The following is a 12,519-nucleotide window of genomic DNA, read 5'->3' as shown; positions in this document are numbered from 1 at the left end:
CAGAACTTCCAATTTATTGATCAGAAGAGGGACACAGACAGTGTCAAATGCCTTAGACAGATCTAGAAAGATACCAAGACACTTTTGTTTGCGTTCAATTTCCGCAACAGTGTGCTTAACTAGCGAACTTACAGCATCTTCAGTGGAAATGTTCTTTCTAAATCCAAACTGATAATCTGAAATTATTTTATTGGAATCTAAATAGCCACTCAATGCTTTATTCAGAATTTTTTCCAGAACCTTCGATAAAGTTGGCAACACTGAAATCGGTCTATAATTGTTAACACTGTCTCTGTCCCCACTCTTGTATATTGGATGGACAATTGCCTTTTTGAGTGAGTTGGGAAATTTTCCGGATTCAATAGCGAGGTTACAAACGTAGGTAATTACTGGGGCTAACGCAGGACAGGCGAGCTTGAATAACTTAGGGGGTATACCATCCCAGCCAGAAGCACAGTCACCACGAAGGCCACGTATTACGTCAATGACTTCCTGTTCGGATACTCCCGGCAGAACCATTGAATTCAGTTGAGAATATGTCAACTTGGGAACAGTGGTTTCAGTAACCGAAGCATGAATTATTTTACTAGCAAGCTTTTTCCCAATATTTGAAAAGTAGGAGTTAACTGAGTTAATGGAGACCTGGCTATCACTAAAATTATTATTATTTGAAACATTCTTTATTGGTGCTCCGCTTGTATTGGTCTTAGCGTGATGTTATATAGCCTATAGCCTTCCTCAATAAATTTACTATCTAACACTGAAAGAATTTTTCAAATCGAACCAGTAGTTCCTGAGATTAGCCCGTTCAAACAAACAAACTCTTCAGCTTTATAATATTAGTATAGATCAGGGGTGGGGCAAATATTTTGATAGTCGGGCCACATTGCAGATGAAAATTTTACCTCGGGCCAAACAGTTTTTTTTCTAATTTTATATTGTGCGACTATTATACATATTGTAATTGTTTAATTATCATAACTATATTTTCGAATAGGAGGCGCTGAATGGAGCGGTTGTCCAAGAGAAAATTTTGGCTCCCACCGGCCCTGATAATTTAATTAATTTAATTAATTTCTTAATATTTTATCTAAAAAAATTTATGCACCAATTTATGTTAGACAAAAACTAATATTTGTGTTTTTAATAATAATAATATATACAATGCTTCACCGGCCTGACAAAATTCTACCGCCATTTGCCCAGGCCTGGTATAGATAAACACCCGGACAATGAGCAAACAAACCTGGTAATCACACAATGTTTGACCGATGTGGGAACTACTGCACTACCTAATCAAACGTATTGTTATTAGGTGGTGGTAGGACCTCTTGTGAGTCCGCACGGGTAGGTACCTACCACCGCCCCGCCTATTTCTGCCGTGAAGCAGTAATGCGTTTCGGTTTGAAGGGTGGGGCAGCCGTTGTGACTATACTGAGACCTTAGAACTATATCTCAAGGTGTTGGGCGCATTTACGTTGTAGGTGTCATGGGCTCCAGTAACCACTTAACACCAGGTGGGCTATGAGCTCGTCCACACATCTAAGCAATAAAAAAATAAAAAAAAATATTATATTGTTCTAAACTTAAACTACCCTTTATTTTCGACTTTTTTTAAAATCATCATTACATTATTATATTTCCGTCATATCCGTGACCACGAAAACTGTAAAGTATTCCTAACGTCGAACATATAATAATATAATGACGATAAAAAGCTCTAGATTAAACCGTAAAAGTTGTTTTAAATATGTTTCATGTCTCGAGAAAACCGAAGAAAATGATATTGTTATGTTGTTGCATATATATATTGTTTTGTTCTAAAAACAGAAGATGTTTCTGAATTTTTCACCGTGAACAATTGTAAATATTTTTTTGACTTGTCGCGTAATTATGTTAACAGATTTTATGCTACTAAGCAATTAACTCTGTATATATTAACATTCTTATTACAAAAAAGTTAGACGCGCCTTGAAGACGCAACCGGTATCTCGTTTTTACCACCGCACCGCCCGCCACCGGAGTAGAGTTCATCCATACTACCTGGAGCCACTGCGGTCATCCACAGTGCGTTTCCAGAGGTCTTTTTTGCCACGTACCATCCGGCTATGGAATGAGCTCCCCTCCACGGTGTTTCCCGAGCGCTATGACATGTCCTTATTCAAACGAGGCTTGTGGAGAGTATTCAGCGGTAGGCAGCGGCTTGGCTCTGCCCCTGGCATTGCTGAAGTTCATGGGCGACGGTAACCACTCACCATCAGGTGGGCCGTATGCTCGTCTACTCACAAGGGCAATAAAAAAAAAACGCGTTTAAAAATACCCGAATCTATGATAGGAAGTAGTTTCAAAACCGTAACGAATTAGACGAAGGAGGATTATGAATTAAATGTCGTATACACAGATAACACTAACACTGTGTTTGTGGGTCACAGATATAAAAACCATTTTTTTCACCTACCTTTTACTGGTGGTAGGACTTCTTGTGAGTCCGCACCACCCCACCTATTTCTGCCGTGAAGCAGTAATGCGTTTCGGTTTGAAGGGTGGGGCAGCCGTTGTAACTAAACTGAGACCTTAGAACTTATATCTCAAGGTGGGTGGCGCATTCACGTTGTAAATGTCTATGGGTTCCAGTAACCACTTAACACCAGGTGGGGGCTGTGAGCTCGTCCACCCATTTAAGCAATAAAAAAACCTACTTATTCGCTTGTAGCCTAGGAGGCTATTTCAGCTACGCCTGAGCCAAAGCTGAACTTCGCTGAATCTACCACCGGATCGGAATCGCGACCCACTGAGAAGATCCGACGAGAAACTCAGTGGGGATAAAAACATTGTACTCGTAATGCATTATTATATTTTGCTAACATTGGCAAGCAGTCAAGCTTTCGGACTACTAATGATTACTAATGACTCGGCATGATAATTGCTGCCATTCACTTAGACGCATAGGTAGAGGCAGGCAGTGTTTGGCTGTGGTAGGACCTCTTGTGAGTCCGCGCGGGTAGGTACCACCGCCTTATCGTGAAGGAGTAATGCGTTTCGGTCTGAAGGGTAGGGCAGCCGTTGTAACTATACTGAGATCTTTAGAACTTATATCTCAAGGTGGGTGGCGCATTTACATTGTAGATGTCTATGGGCTCCAGTAACCACTTAACACCAGGTGGGCTGTGAGCTCGTTCACCCAATTAGCAATAAAAAAAATAAAAAAAGTACCCTTGGCATTGCGGGAGTCCATGAGCAACAGTAATCACTTATTATCAGGTGAGTCGTATGCTCCTTCTATCTTCTACCTACAAGACACTATAAAAACACCTCACTCAAAGTACAGCTCTTAAGCTTAATATTCATGTCAGGATATTAGTAATCCATTCCTCTTAAATAATTTGATCAAAACTGCTCTTCATTAGTTCTGTGACATGTCTCATTGGTGGACAAGAAACCTTATTGTTAATGTAATCTGAAGATTTGAAAACAAATGATACAAACAATAGTCTGAAATGTAACGCTCAAGACGTGATGTTAAAATAAATGGTTTTTAAGTTAATACGTTGTTTTTTTTTTGTTATTATTTTATATTTGTAAGTACCACAAGTTTGAAGGCGAGGTAAGTCACGAATTTATAAGTGGTGACTTTTCAGTTCTTCAGACTTGGCTGGCCATTTTAATGCAAATTATTTCAGATTATTTTTGTCATAGATCAAACGGAGAAATGTGCTTCGAACGATCGAAGTCTTGAGAGTATTTATTTTGAATCTTAAACATTGTTTTTTTCAAATTGAGTAGACATGATGCATCAGGCGATCGGCGTTAGAGGCGTCCTTCAGCAATGAAGATACCAATTAAGGAGAGATAGTCAGTTAGCAGAACACAACGCCCTACTGACATAAATAGGCTACTGAAGTCCACAGAGAAGGCGAATACAATTAGGCACCTTTACACATCATCATTCTCCTGCGCTTCTCCCAGTCACCTGGGGTCGGCGCAACATGTTTTCTCCTTCCATACTCCTCTATCATTTACCATTTCTTCGCTCACTCCCCTCTTACACATATCGTCTTTTACGCAATACATCCATTTCTTCTTAGGTCTACCTCTTCCTCTATATCCTTCCACATTCATAGTTAACACTCTCTTACCAATCTCATTTTCATTTCGTCTCATCACATGTCCATACCATCCCCAACGCGCACTTCTCAGCTTCTCTGTCACAGGTGCCACTTTCAGACTTCCTCTAAAATATTCATTCCGTATTCTATCCATTATCGCAACATTCACATCTCTGCTCAGGCACCTTTAGACATTGAATTAAATTTTCAACTATGTTATAATATAGCGCCTATTATACACTTCAAACGGTAACATGACGGATCCACTCGTGTGGGCTTGCGATGCCCCACCAGCCAAATTAGGGAGAGAAGATTTTACCTATCCTTTCTTGGAGCGGTGAAATGTAAAATTTATTAAAATGATTGTAACATAGATTGAGAAATCTTCAAGAAAGCTATTGAAAAATTATATTAATTAATATGAAGACTTTATAGTTCATACTTCATCATTATATATGTACAAACAATACCATATAATAATCAAATGACAGATTTATACATATCACAAGCAATCGAATTCTTATTTTGATATTCATTATCAATGCAAGGTATATAATATAATCTTAAGTACAACCCCCTGATAAAATTTTCTCTGACATCAAAAATCTTCATTTCCACTGCTGGTTTTCATTTCTTATTAAACAAATAAATGGTACTTTCTCTTCTAGTATAAACAATGAAATATAATAAATTATAAACAAAAGATTCAACTGCCCAACCCATTTCAATGGGGTTAAAAACCTTCGGAATGCAACCAAGTGTCATTGACCTCCAACCGGTATCCACATGCACTCTGTGGCGTCTACAAAAAAACCTCATCGTTCGGATAGACGCAAAAAGCTCACAGAAGTACCTAGGTACAGTCGACAACAGCGGTTTTGTAATTTAAAAAAATAGAGCTAAAGTCCCTGTCGGATAAAACTGGACGAAATGTTCCATACTGAAGACGAAATTCTCAACGTGATCTCATTCAATGCGATTTTATTTAAAAAGCATATTTTCTTATCTACGACCTTTTTTTAAGCACGCCACTATATCTTGTGGTATTTATAATAATATGTTCAGGAATTTCTAAGTGAGTTATTTTATATTGATGATAACTTTTGTTAGCTTGACTCTATAAACATAATTTTCACCGACTTCAAGACTTCTGATTGAGTATACAATTTGCAAGGACGCGTCAAGGACCGATGCTAATACGATAATTTTGTAATTTTCCGCTAATATCCTGACCAGCGTGGACATGATAAAAAAGTATGAAATTATTTTCAGGTCGGTTTGCTATTTCAATGTATATTTTTTAAAACTACTACATTATTATTATTAATGATGAACTAATGTGGAAACTGAACATTTTCAAGACGCTTTTAATTTTATATAGTTTCATTCCTCAGTATCGTTTATGAAATATGGTACCTCTGTTTGCCAAAAGATGATACATACAACCTGGTCCAAAGCTTGGGAGTTTTTTTCCAATTTACGGTAAGGGTTCTATTATAACCTTTATTTCTAAGGACTTGTGATGCATTTAGCTCATTATATTTTCCAATATATATTATTTTTTTATTGCCTAGCTATGTGGACGAGCTACCACCCACCTGGTGTTAAGTGGTTACTGGAACCCATAGACATCTACAACGTAAATACGCCACACACCTTGAGATATAAGTTCTCTCAGTATAGTTACAACGGCTGCCCCACCCTTCAAACCGAAACGCATTACTGCTTCACGGCAGAAATAGGTGGGGTGGTGGTACCTACCCGTGCGGACTCACAAGAGGTCCTACCACCAGTAATTACACAAATTATAATTTTGCGGGTTTGATTTTTATTACACGATGTTATTCCTTCACCGTGGAAGTCAATCGTGAACAATTGTTAAGTACGTATTTCATTAGAAAAATTTTGGTACCCGCCTGCGGGATTCGAACACCGTTGCATCGCTATATACGAATGCACCGGACGTCTTATCCTTTAGGCCACGACGACTTCAAATTTTTAAAGTCACTCAATATTTAGACCGTGTGCAGCACAGTTCTCCAATTTGGAAATTCGGGAGTCAGCAGTGCAATAATTTAAATGTAATTTAAATAATTTAAATAACAGTAGTGAAGTGTATCAGTAGTTATTTTTTTAATAATTAAAGTGTTGGCAACCCTATACAAAAAAAACAGTCGAATTGTTTTTTTTTGGTTGCTGACAGGATCATCGCTCATTTGTTGGAAACAATATTTTAGAGAAATGATTTCACCACACAATTAAAATAACATTTAAATCACGACTATGCTCATGCTTCCCTTGAATGAGTTCTAAGAACTCACCAACCTAAGACACGTTCACTGCGAACTTCGATGATGTACGTAAAATATTGGCTGGTAAAAACATTTTTCCTACCTAAGCTGATGATGGCCTTGAGAGCCTATTTCAGCGTAACCTTAACTAGTAGGTGAACTCGCGAGGCTCAAAACTGGTGATGTTGCTAACACGAACACTAGCAAGAGTCGTGCTTCGCAGAATCTACCACCGGATGGGAAACGCGACCTACTGAGAAGATCCGGCGAGAAACTCAGTGGACTGTGTCTATGGGTTAATTTACTCGTCGAGCCCTTCGTCGCAAGCGACGGTTTCGACGAGGACGATGACCAGTGCTTGAGGTACCGAAAAGCATCGATAAAAACAACGAAATATCTATGTATATAGAAAAAATCTGTCCATATCTCCCTCGCAGACATCACGTGTTCCAGTTCGAAAAAGCTTTAACTACATACCAACAGAAGAATTTAATAAGCATTTTATTTATTAAACACTACGTAAACAAAACCCTGATAGTACTGAACGAGATAAGTGGAACAAAAACATGAAAAATTACGACAGAAGGTTATCAATCTGTAGACGATAATACAAATAATTCAAAAGCTAAACTTAACAGTCGGTATTAATCTTGACTTGTTATATAAAATAATATTATTAGGGCAAAATGTGATGGGTAAGAACCGTTAATATAAGTGACGTCACATTACCTCATGAGGTCTGCGAGTCTGGGCGATCCGACCAAGACTTAATTTACAAAGGAATATCTTTCGATCTCTAATTAATTTCATTAATGCCACTATAAATTTAGTTCCGCCTCTTATTACTTATAAAAACCGTGCTTCTGCTATAAAATTATAATTTATGACTTACAATCATCAAACGTTTTGTGATAAAAATGCAAATTATAATTATGTAGATTGGAAAAAAAACGAAGGAAAAACGTTGCAATAAATCTACTAACATGCTTTTTTCTATCTTATACATCGATATGATTAAGGGACCTTTTTTTGAATAAAGCGTTTTTTCGAGTTTATTCGGTGACTTATTTATCTGTCTGTCAAGTTATTTATCTGTAATAAATGATACGTAAACGAAAACTGATGGTCGCAACTGATTTAAAGCTATTTTATCACGCGTCAGTAAATCATATAAGTAGCTGACTTGCAAAATTCGGACACGTTTTGCTATGCTAACGAAATTGATGTAGTAGGTATGAAAGAAAACGATTTTTGTACTGATGACGCTACGCTAGAATCCTGAAATACCCGGAATAAAAGGTATTAATTTTCAATTGCCTCACAAGCAATATTGTTATAAATTAAATAACCAATATTTTAAATTTTTGTTCATTACAAAATCTTGCTTCGTATTCAATTTATTAGATTTAGAATAGATTAGAATCTTTATATTAATACGTGAAGCAAAATTTTTGTACCCCATTCTACGAAAATTGCGCGAACGGAGGAGTATGAAGCTTCTCACACATATATAGAATATAGGAGTGCGGAATGCTATTTTTTTTAAAATATGCATTTATATAGATTAAATCACTTTGGTTATTGTTAAAGTCTGTGGTCTAATTAATCAAACCGAAACGCATTACTGCAGAAATAGGCAGAGTGGTGGTACCTACCAGTGCGGACTCACAAGACGTCCTACCACCAGTAACAAGCATTAGCATTATCACAAGCATTAACGGAGCACTAGCATTATCCGATTTGATCTCGTAATTAAGCATAATTATTTGCTTATTCATTTTTTTACTTCGAAAGCTCTATTTTTTTAGTAATCGCGATAACGTATGTATTATTTACTTACGTATGACTACGTCACATATTTGATATTTTGGTTACTGAGTTGTGCGTATGGCTTCGTTCGTAATGTGCTTATGCCGGCCACTCACATGCGCCCAAATATTCGTACATTGTACGAATGTTTGCGCGCATGTGAAGGGCCGTCAAACATTCATTCGCAAACTTAGAAGCTGTGCAAATGGGTTCGCATACTCAATTTGCGAACCCGTTTGCGCTTCCTCCTACACTTGTTTACGAATGTCTCACGAATTTCTCCTCCTTTTTAATTCGTCAATAGAACATTGAGAGAAAAAGAGTTTTGAATTCTTTCCCACACATCATTAACAGCCATGCTGTTTTATGGGTTTTCTTTTGATGAAGATACGCTACACAGTAGACGTCACGAACTATGAAAATGGCGATACGTCCGTTACCTTCGCAATCGTCGGCACAACTGGGCAAACGAATGTGTGGGAGACTACGCGAAGGTTCGCGGTTCGCGCGCTTTGATGCCTGTTAAAAAACCGACACAGCTTGGAAAACCACGAATGCAGCGAAAACTTTGCATAATCATTTGCAAATGTCATCCTACACTTACGGGTTTGCGTATTCGTGCGCATGTGTGACCGGTGTTAGAGTCGGTATGCAACATGAAATGATTTTTATAGCATCAACGGTAGATGAGCATACGACCAGCTCGATGGCAGACTTGTAACCACCGCTTATGTACAAGCAAAGAAGACACAACAATTGAGAAATATTTTCTTCGATGTTAGTGGGTCGCGGAAACAATTAAAATCACTTTAGTTATCGCAGTTCAACTGGTCACAGAAGATAATAAGCTGTATAGTATTTAAAAAGTAGGATTTTTTTTTATTGCTTAGATGGGTGGACGAGCTCACGGCCCACCTGGTGTTAAGTGATTACTGGAGCCCATAGACATCTACGACGTAAATATGCCACCCACCTTGAGATATAAGTTCTAAGGTCTCAGTATAGTTACAACGGCTGCCCCACCCTTCAAACCGAAACGCATTACTGCTTCACGGCAGAAATAGGCGGAGTGGTTGTACCTACCCCTTGCGGACTCACAAGAGGTCCTACCACCAGTAATTACGCAAATTATAATATTGCGGGTTTGATTTTTATTACACGATGTTATTCCTTCACCATAATAATAAAAACATAATGATAATAAAGGCGAGATTCAATTCAATTCTAGTCAATTCTAGAATTCGAACTCTCGTCTGCAAAAGGACGTATCTTCGTTACAGAGCAAGATTGTATTTAAGCGGGTTAGCGGAAACAATATATTTCGAAGCATACTGAGAATGAAGATGGTAAGATTATTGACATACAAGGAAAATGTTTTTTTATTAAATTAGTATATTGTTTTTTCCTGTTCTAGCTTTATTACTACGTATGCAAGATATACAAAAATTAGCAGGTCACAGAATGATTTCATCACACAAACGGAAAAGTAGCGTACGCCTTAAAAAATAAATTTGCTTTTATATTCAAACTTTATTTATTTTATTTATTTATTTAATATATTTTGTACACACAGCTGTTAGAAAAGACACGTCAATAAGGATACAGAGTACAAGGGCACTACTTATTTCATGCTGAAATCTCTTCCAGTAGGAAGACTCTTCTTTATTGACTTGAATACGTAATGCAACAGCATATTTAAGGCTTAACGCGGACTACGCCAGACTTCAGCGCTAAAAAACGACTAGAAAAATAGCACGTAAATAAAAAGCCAACGAGAAAAAAATTACAAAGCTATAATTAAAAAAAGGCCTAAATAACAACTATTCTTGGTATTACGTGTTTAAATATAATTTTCCTTTTTTCCTGGTTACTGGAGCCCATAGACATCTACAAAGTAAATACCCCACCCACCTTGAGACACAAGTTCTAAGGTCTCAGTATAATTTCAACGGCTGCTCCACCCTTCACACCGAAACGCATTACTGCTTCACGGCAGAAACAGGCGGGATGGTGGTACCTACCCGTGCGGATTCACAAGAGGTCCTACCACTAATAAGTTACTACCAGTACTCACAATTCTATGAATGTGTCACAAGCTTTATTGCATCGAGGTAATCATAAACAGACAATGACAACCGTTAGTCGTATATGAATACAATATATAACTAGTTATTCGCAAAAGTATAATGCAATTATACGATGATAATGACATTAGTCTAACCGAGTATCGGTCAGGCTATTCGCGGGTTTACAAGCCTGTCTTCCTGCCACCACTTCGCTATCAACCGACTGCAGTAGTAATATTTAGATTCCTAATTAATAATCCACTACACATGCGGTGGTAGATATAGCAAGTCCGAATTTGAACTGCCACCGTAGATATAAGCATGATCATTTCTAGCCCAATGTTTTTAGAATTCAAGAATGGGTAAAAGTATAAGGATAAGCCGTGGTACCAGCGTCCTGATTTCACGTCAATCTGGCCCGTAACAAAAGATAGGAGGCGAAAATATTATTACATAATAAGAATTAAAAAAACACAACAATGATAAGCATTAATTATACAATTACAATAATCCCCCATAACACCGTAAATTGGTTATAAGAAACGCGTTGTAAGAGATTTCTCGCATAACGCGCGTATATGACCCCATATAACGCGTTATGTACAAATATAATACAACATAACCAATGTTTTTACAATTCAAAAACTAGGAACACAAATCATTATAAATTTCATAGTAAAGAAATGTAACAGTAAAACTCCCGCGTTATACGGGGAATACCCGTGTTATGAGAGGTACTGACGTCGCGTAATATGAAAATGCGTCTTATAAGATTACTGTACTTATTAAAGTTTTACGTTTCAATCTTCAGTTTGTCTCAGACTTTTTCCAAACAATCTATAATACCGTTGATTACTTGGAATGAAGCCGTAAAATTGTTTTTAATCAATTCAAATTTCGCTACGACAAGGCGACATTGACTCGAAGCCTGATTATTGACATTCCAATCATAGATAGGTATTACAGGAAAAAGTTTTTTTGTTTCAAGGAATGCAGTTATTCTTGAACGAGGTAAAGCGACTTCACTACGGATACACAGACACACATTCTACAATCAACATTTATAAAAATTCCAGTAATATAATACATACGAGATGCATAATGAAAGTAACATACCTATTTCGCTTGCCGTTTGTCCAACACTCACGTTCTTATGATGACAAAACACAGAAAAACATGGGGATTAATATTTAAAAGAGAAATTAGCAATCCGATCCGTTTACGAGTCCAAGTCGAAAACAAATAAAACGACAATCAAATTAACATACAGATAAAACTTACTTGTATTAATTAGGCGTTGGACGAAAACTTCATTGATGTTTTTTTTTTGTTGGTTTGAATTCGCGATGTTCTGGTGTAATTAGAAATATATGCCAGCCTATTCGTGTGCCGGCCAGTCGATGACTGACGACACGACGTGAATGGCCGGCGCTTGCATGCCGCCTCACTCACACAAACGTTGCACGTTTCGATGTATACAGAATTTGTCATAGATTTGACAGTGGTTTTTTTACGTTTGACAGATTACTGGTGACCCGGAGGGCCTTCCAGTTTTACTAGGGCAGGTGGGCCAGCTAGGGCTCAGCCAGGAGGGGTGGGATTTGCTAACAGCTCCCCGAGCGCCTCCAAAGGAGACCTAACAATTCAAGAGTAGCTGCTTCGCGAATGAATCTACTACCGGATCGGAATCGCGACCCGCTGAGAAGATCCGGCGAGAAATCTCTGCCAAAAAACTCAGCGGGCTGATATTTAGGTTAGGGAACGATGGGTCTGCTGCATTTAATTAGACTAAATGTCCGATAATACCTACGCCATTGTTCAGTGTGCTTAGTACGAGCTTTTTAATGTTCTCGATAGCGTAAAAGTTACCTGAGATTTGTATGCAGCTGGAACAGAATCGGCAAACATAGGCAAACGTTCCAACTCCATACAAATTTGACTTAACTTTTACGCTATCGAGAACGTAAAGAAACTCGCACTAAGCACATTGTTTTATTCGATTACGATAAATTTTTTTTTTTTATTCTTATACGCGCAACAACCTCACGATCCACCACGATCGTGCTGTGATAACCGTAACTCGTAGGCAGAACCACTTGGACGGTGCCAGCGACATCGAGAAATGAGGCTGAAGTATCAGTTTTTTAAAATAACCACCGGCCCAACATACAAACTTACTCTGCGAACTTACCACACGCCGAACCGCCGGTAATTCTGTAAAATATAAATGACCAAATTGAACCGAAT

The 12,519-nt window shown here is 37.9% G+C and overlaps 2 protein-coding genes and 1 long non-coding RNA gene across 5 annotated transcripts in view; 1 reads left to right on the top strand and 2 right to left on the bottom strand.

Annotated features, from left to right (window-relative positions):
- NimB (nimrod B) overlaps positions 1-12,519 on the bottom strand; it is a 660,573-nt gene that overhangs the window by 311,667 nt on the left and 336,387 nt on the right. The window lies entirely within an intron of this gene.
- Positions 1-12,519, bottom strand: part of LOC692400 (ecdysteroid-inducible angiotensin-converting enzyme-related gene product) — a 73,316-nt gene that overhangs the window by 18,953 nt on the left and 41,844 nt on the right. Inside the window, 1 exon segment of one of the 3 annotated variants that reach the window (NM_001043394.1) lies at positions 11,541-11,695. The exons of the other annotated variants lie outside the window; for them this stretch is intronic. The gene's annotated coding sequence lies outside the window, so the exon portion shown is untranslated. 3 annotated transcript variants of the gene reach the window in all.
- Positions 7,466-9,734, top strand: LOC105842342 (uncharacterized). The gene is made up of 3 exons (XR_001140021.4): positions 7,466-7,696; positions 9,487-9,552; positions 9,621-9,734. It is a non-coding gene; the product is annotated as an uncharacterized LOC105842342 (long non-coding RNA).

This window comes from Bombyx mori, chromosome 9 (assembly GCF_030269925.1).
Source record: "Bombyx mori chromosome 9, ASM3026992v2".
NCBI classification, from domain to species: domain Eukaryota; kingdom Metazoa; phylum Arthropoda; class Insecta; order Lepidoptera; family Bombycidae; genus Bombyx; species Bombyx mori.
Note: the sequence above shows the minus strand (reverse complement) of the source record. Positions and strands in the feature narration are given on the sequence as shown.